This window comes from Physeter macrocephalus, chromosome 11 (assembly GCF_002837175.3).
Source record: "Physeter macrocephalus isolate SW-GA chromosome 11, ASM283717v5, whole genome shotgun sequence".
NCBI lineage: Eukaryota > Metazoa > Chordata > Mammalia > Artiodactyla > Physeteridae > Physeter > Physeter macrocephalus.
Window position 1 is genome coordinate 182,371,844 of NC_041224.1, and position 5,986 is coordinate 182,377,829.

Below are 5,986 nucleotides of genomic sequence, written 5' to 3' on the forward strand. Positions count from 1 at the left end.
TTTTAGATACCCTTTATTAAATTTAGTAAAATTTCTCCTATTTCTAGTTTGCTGAGAGTATTTATCATGGATGGATACTGAATTCTGTTAAATGCTTTCTATGCATGGATTGATATGATCACGTATTCATCTTTTTTTTTTTTCGGGCCTCTCACTGTTGTGGCCTCTCCCGTTGCGGAGCACAGGCTCCGGACGCACAGGCTCAGCGGCCATGGCTCAAGGGCCCAGCCGCTCCGCGGCACGTGGGATCTTCCCGGACCAGGGCACGAACCCATGTCCCCTGCATCAGCAGGCAGACTCTCAACCACTGCGCCACCAGGGAAGCCCACATGTTTTCTTCTTTAGATTATTAATATGGTGGATCACACTGATTTATTTTCACATGTTGAGCCAGTCTTGTTTCCCTGAGATAACCTCCCTTTGGTTGTGGTATTTCTTTGTTTTTATTTTTTATGTTGCTTGCTTCTATCTGCTAATATTTTATTGAGAATATTTGTGACATGATGGCACTGGATTTTCTTTTTCCTTGTGGGTTGGATTTTCCTGGCTCTTCATATGCAGAGTAATTTTAGATTGTATTCTGCACATTCAAACGGTACCTTATGAATATCTGGTCTTGTTTAAATCCTATTGAGAATGGTGATGGTCTTGTTTTAGCATGCAATCAACCCAGTTGGGTTCAGGCAGAAAATTCCAAATAGCCTTCTGTGGGTAGTGGTTTCAATGTCAGTTCTGTTTTCAAAGTCTTTGCAGTGTTATTTGAATCCGTCCTGTGTGGGCACTGCCCAGTGTCCAGTGTGGGACTCGTGCAGTGCCGTGTCCTTTAGTTCAGTTCTCGGACTCGGGGTGACAGTTAGGATCGGACCCAGGCACACATGGCTTGGGGTTGAGCCCGGAAGTCATGAACAACTTCATGGGTTGCCTTCTGGAGCCCCTCCTCCGGCATGTCTCCTTTACTTTCTGGCTCCTGGGGCCCCCCTTTCCAGTCCTCTGGCAGAAGTTGGGGGCTTTAGTCACCCCACCCTCCTGCACACTACCCCTGACTGTGCCTGCATCTTGAGAAAGAGAGAAGGGGCTGGCTCTCCCCGTCCGCTCAAGGCAACTGGGTCCCACCCTCTGGGACCACGTCCCCTCTGACTGGAGAGGAGGGTCTTCTCCCTGAAAAGGTGCCTGTGAACCCTGATGCCTTGACTGCAGCCTGGGCGGGGGTGGGATTGCCCAGGGGCCCCAAAGTAGCAAACAGAACCCCACCCCCAATCTCTCTTCTCCCAGTCTCTCTTCTTTCCCTCCCTGAGCCAGAACTAGGGGGCCCCTCCTGGAGCTCTCTGTCCCTGTCATGTCCCCATGTCTGGCTTCTGGACCAGGCAGAGTCCAGCCTGGGGACATGGGGGGAAGATCCAGAAACTCACCACCAGGTTGGTGGTGCTTCACATTCTGGTTCTCTCCCCAGTCTGCCTGTCACTGCTCAGGCTTCAGAGCCCTCAGTACCTCATGCATTACCTTCTTTTTATAGCTGCACTCAGCAAATGAGACAGGGTTTATCCCATCTCACCCCAAACGGAACCCAGGAGACATAAAAGAAAAAGACAACAGGGACTTCCCTGGCGATCCAGTGGTTAAGATTCTGCGCTGCCACTGCCAGGGGCCTGGGTTCAGTCCCTGGTCAGGGAACTGAGATCCCACAAGCCGTGTGGCGCCCCCCACCCCCAAAAATGTGTGTGTGTGTGTGTGTGTGTGTGTGTGTGTATATATATATTTATAAATAAATAAATCCTTGGTCTTGATTCGGCAACTCTCACTGTCCTGCCACATTTGGTTTCTTTTTATTGAAGTGAGTGTGTGTGTAGAAATAAATGTACATTGTATTGTGGACCATTTAGGGTAAACCACAGGTGCCCTGACAATTCACCCGGTCACTTCATCACACATCGCTCCAGAAGGACCGTCTCCTGGGGGGCGGTCTGCACACAGACACCCCTCGGCGATCCCACACGCCACCCTCCTCAGTGCGTGTTGGCACCCCTGCCTCCCTCCCAATAGGACACTTGTGATGACAATAGCCCACCTGATAATCTGGATGACCCCAGATCTCAAGGCCCTTAATTTAATGACATCCTCCAGAGGGAGCCGGCCCACGTCCCAGGGGCTCTGGGCCTGGCGCTAGCGGGGTGGACACACAAATAGGGGGATTGAGAGGCAAGAACTGGGTGCCCCGGTGGCGATGGGGTATGTGGTGTTTAGAGCACTGACTCAGGCAAGCAGGACGGGGGTTTAAAGATTGGGCCTCCCAGCAGCCCTTGGGTGAGGTGGGGACGGGGCAGGGTGGCCTGGGGGGCAGCCCCTCCCTGAGAGCGGAGGGTGGAGGGAGGGAGCAGGCCGCGTGGGCTGTGGTGTGGGCTCAGGGGGCCCTGGAGGTGCTTCTGGCCCTCCTCTGCCTCCGGGGCCTGCTAGGGTGGTTGTGCCAGGTGGTTGCTGGTGGTGCCCGCTGGCCAGACGGAACCTGCGCTCCCTGGGCCTCCTCCCCTCCTCCCTCCATGCTGCAGGAAGTGGCCTTGCTACCCAGGCCCTTTGTCCCTGGAGACCTCCCCGGGGAAGGTAAACCGTCCCTGGGTCTGGGGCCCCTCCCTGGGCACAGAAGCAGCTTTAGGGTCCTGACTACACTTCTTCCAGTGAGAGCAAGTGTGTGAGTGGCTATGGGGGCTGGTATCCCCCAGTCAACCATCCTGAGGGCTCAGCCCAACAGCATCTCAGCACCTCACGTGTGCCTCTCATGGACGGCCCAGGGCGGTGGCCTGCTATCCTCACTCCCTGCTGGCCCCGGTGCACCCCTGGCCGGCCCCCAGTGCTGATGGAGGGCGGCAGAGCCCATCACCTGCACAGACTCAGCCACCTGTGTGGAACCAGGCACATGAGCGGGGCCTCGGTGCAAGCCGACCAGGTGCGAGGGATCCGGGGTGTCCCTTCACCCTCTGACCTGGTCTCCTGTCAGAGGCAGCAGGCAGGCAGACGGCGCGTTCCCCTCCTCCATCCTGGGGTGGCATGGCTGGCATGTTGGGGGCGGTGCTCAGTGAGGACAGGGTGGGGACTCCGGTGGGGGGAAGGAAGCCTGAGCCTCCAAACCCTAGCATGCTCCCTGGATGGCTGGAGAAACCCAGGATGCAGGGCTTCTCTGGGACGCGGCGCCGTGTCCCCAGACGAGGTCCCGTGGGGCCACCTGCAGATAGTCGGCGGGCAGCCCGGCCCCCACGTCGGGGCTAGCTCCGTGGGTAAGGCACAGGGTCCCGCAGGCCGCCTGTCGCAGGCGGTCAGGGTCGCCCTGGTGGGCGGCCCGGGTACGGGCTGCCGTGGAATTTCAGGGCGTGAGCGGAACTGAGGCGCCCGCGGGGCGATTCTCCGGCTGCTGGGTGAGGACGGTGGAGAGGAGACTTCGCGGGCTCGCGCGTGGACCCTGGGGGCGTCAGGCTGCCCTGTGCCACAGGTCCCGGGGCCGTTGCCGCGCAGCGCCGTCGCCCTGGCAACCGGCGCTGCGGAGGGGGCGGGGTCGCGGGGACCCCCATCTCCGTCAGGCGGGCGCTGGCGGCTGGGAGCGCGGGGCGGGGCCTCAGGCCGGAGGCGGGGCGCGCGCGCGGGCTGGGGGCGCAGCTGAGCGCAGCAGAGCGCGGCCTCGGCCCCGCGCACCTGCAGGCTGCGCGGAGCCGGCCCCGCCGCGGCGCAGCATCTGGCCGGCGGCGGGTAAGTGAGGGCAGGGCGCGCGGGCAGGGTGCGCGGGCTGGGGCTGCCGGTGAACCCCGACTCCCCGGCCGCAGGGGCGGCGGGATGCAGGGGCGGCGCTGCAGGGGTGAGGCCTGGCGGGGGAGCGGGCGGTGGGGTCGGAGGAGCGGAGACGCAGCTGCGGGGAGCGGCCCAGCCCCTTCACCGCCCTCTGTCCGATCGGGCTGGGGCCGGGGGAGGGCGGCCCTTTTCTCTCCGCCTGCCACCGCTTGTGGGCACCGAGGGACGGTTGGGGCGGGAGGGCGTGTGAGGCGCCGGGGAGGAGGCGGGCAGTGAAGGGCCCGGAGGCTCCGGAGTGTGTGAGGTCCGGGCAGTGGGGCGCGCAGGAGGCACCGGGCCGGGCCCGGGACGGCCAGGGCAGCAGGGCCAGTCCCCGGGGAGAGGCCCGGCAGGGTGTGGGGGAGGGGTGGCCAGGCCCTGGCGCTGGCTGCCTGGGGCAGGGGCCGGGGCTCCCTCTGTGACGGGGTCTGGCCCGGCACCCTCAGCCCTCCGCGCATGCTGGATGAGTGAGTGAGCCGTGGTATGCGTGGGGAGGAAGGGGTTAGCGGTGCGGCGGCTGTCTGGCTAGTCGGCCAAGGGCTGGGATCAAGGAAATTCCCAGGCCGCTGCTGCAGCCACAGGAGGCCCAGGGGTGTGTGTGTGTGTGTGTGTGTGTGTGTGTGTGTGTGTGTGTGTCGGGGGCGGGGGGCTTCGTGGGTCAAGCGTGTGCACCCAGTGGTGGTGGACACGGGGTGGGTGGGTGAGTGGGGCGCAGGAGCTCATGGAAGTGTGGAGGCAGGGGCCGATGACCCTCCCAAGGCACCTACTACTCGACGCGTCCGAGCTCAGAGTGGTTGGGGGTCCCGGATGTGGCGGCAGGGACCCCTGGGAGGTGGGTGCTGGGTGGGGCAGCACTGCAGTGAGGGCAGGGGTGGAGGTGGCGACTTGGAAGGGGACCTCCTTCCCCAGGCAGTGGGGGCTGCGGTATCACCAGGGGCAGGCTGGGCACTGGCTCCACAGTCACACGTGACATTAAATTTTATGTCCTTGTCTAGACAGGGCAGTAGACAGAGCCCTGGGGCCAGGGGTGCTGTGGGAGGGACAGGAGGGATGGGGAGCCTGGCTGGGAGTGAGCCTGCAAGTGACTTTCGGGTGGGTGGGGGCGCAGGGCCTCCATGGTCCCCCAGGTGTGAACGGACACAGGTGTGGGGGCCCGCAGCCTGCGGCGGGACTCTGACCACCACAGCCGTGACAACCAGTGCCAGGGGTGAGAGGGGTGCAGGGGGCCGTGGAACCCAAAGCGGGCCCAGGTGGGCGTTAGCGGAGGGCAGGCTTCCTGAGACTGCGCCCAAGGGCAGGGGGCAGCGCGTGGCAGGGACCACCCCTTCCTGGTGAGAAGGGCGGCGTGGAGGGGCTGGCGCCGGGGCTGGGGGAATGTACACGGCAGGAGACGCAGCCAGGGCAGTGGGGAGCCACGGCGCGGGCAGGGCAGAGACTGGTCCACACGCCCTGGGAACGGTGGACCGGAGGGGAGGCTGAGTCTGCCGAGGCAGGGAGGGAAGATGCAGGGGCTGCGAGGCGGGGCTTGGGAGGCACGGAGAGGCTTTTGGGATGGAATCCGCAGGCCTCGGATGACTCTCAGTCCTGGATCAGGAAACCTGTCCAGAGCTCCGGCTCCTCCGGCCTTCCCTGAGCGCGCGGAGCCGAGAGCGCAGGCCCGCCTCCCGCCCGGTGCGGCGCCGGGAGCGAGGACGCCCGAGCCCCCGCAGGAACGGCCACGGGACGGAACTCCGGGCCTGCGGCGCAGGCCGCCGGAGCCGGAGGGACGGCTGCGTGGGCCCAGCAGGGACAAACCTCCGGGTCCCCGGGGACGCGCGCGCGGCGGGGAGAAGCCACTTCCGTTCCACTTCCTCCCCGGCGGTGGCGGGAGCGAGGTCTCGGGTCTCAGGTGGGGCTGCGGCGCCCCCTGGAGGCCCCGCTCTGGCTCGCGGCCCCCGTGCCCACATCGGCGCGTGCGTGCGGCCGAGGCCCGGGGCCCCGAGTGGGGACAGCGCCCCTCGCGGGAAGCACGTCGCCGGGTGGGAGAGGCCGCCCCCTCCGCATCCTGACTCGGTCTGCTCTGATCTCCTCAGGTTCTGAGCTCGCCAGCCGGGAGCAGCGGCGCCCTCGGGGCGGCTGGACAGGCCCCGCGCCATGCCCGAGGGCTGAGCGCCGCCGCCGCCGCCGCCGCCGCCGC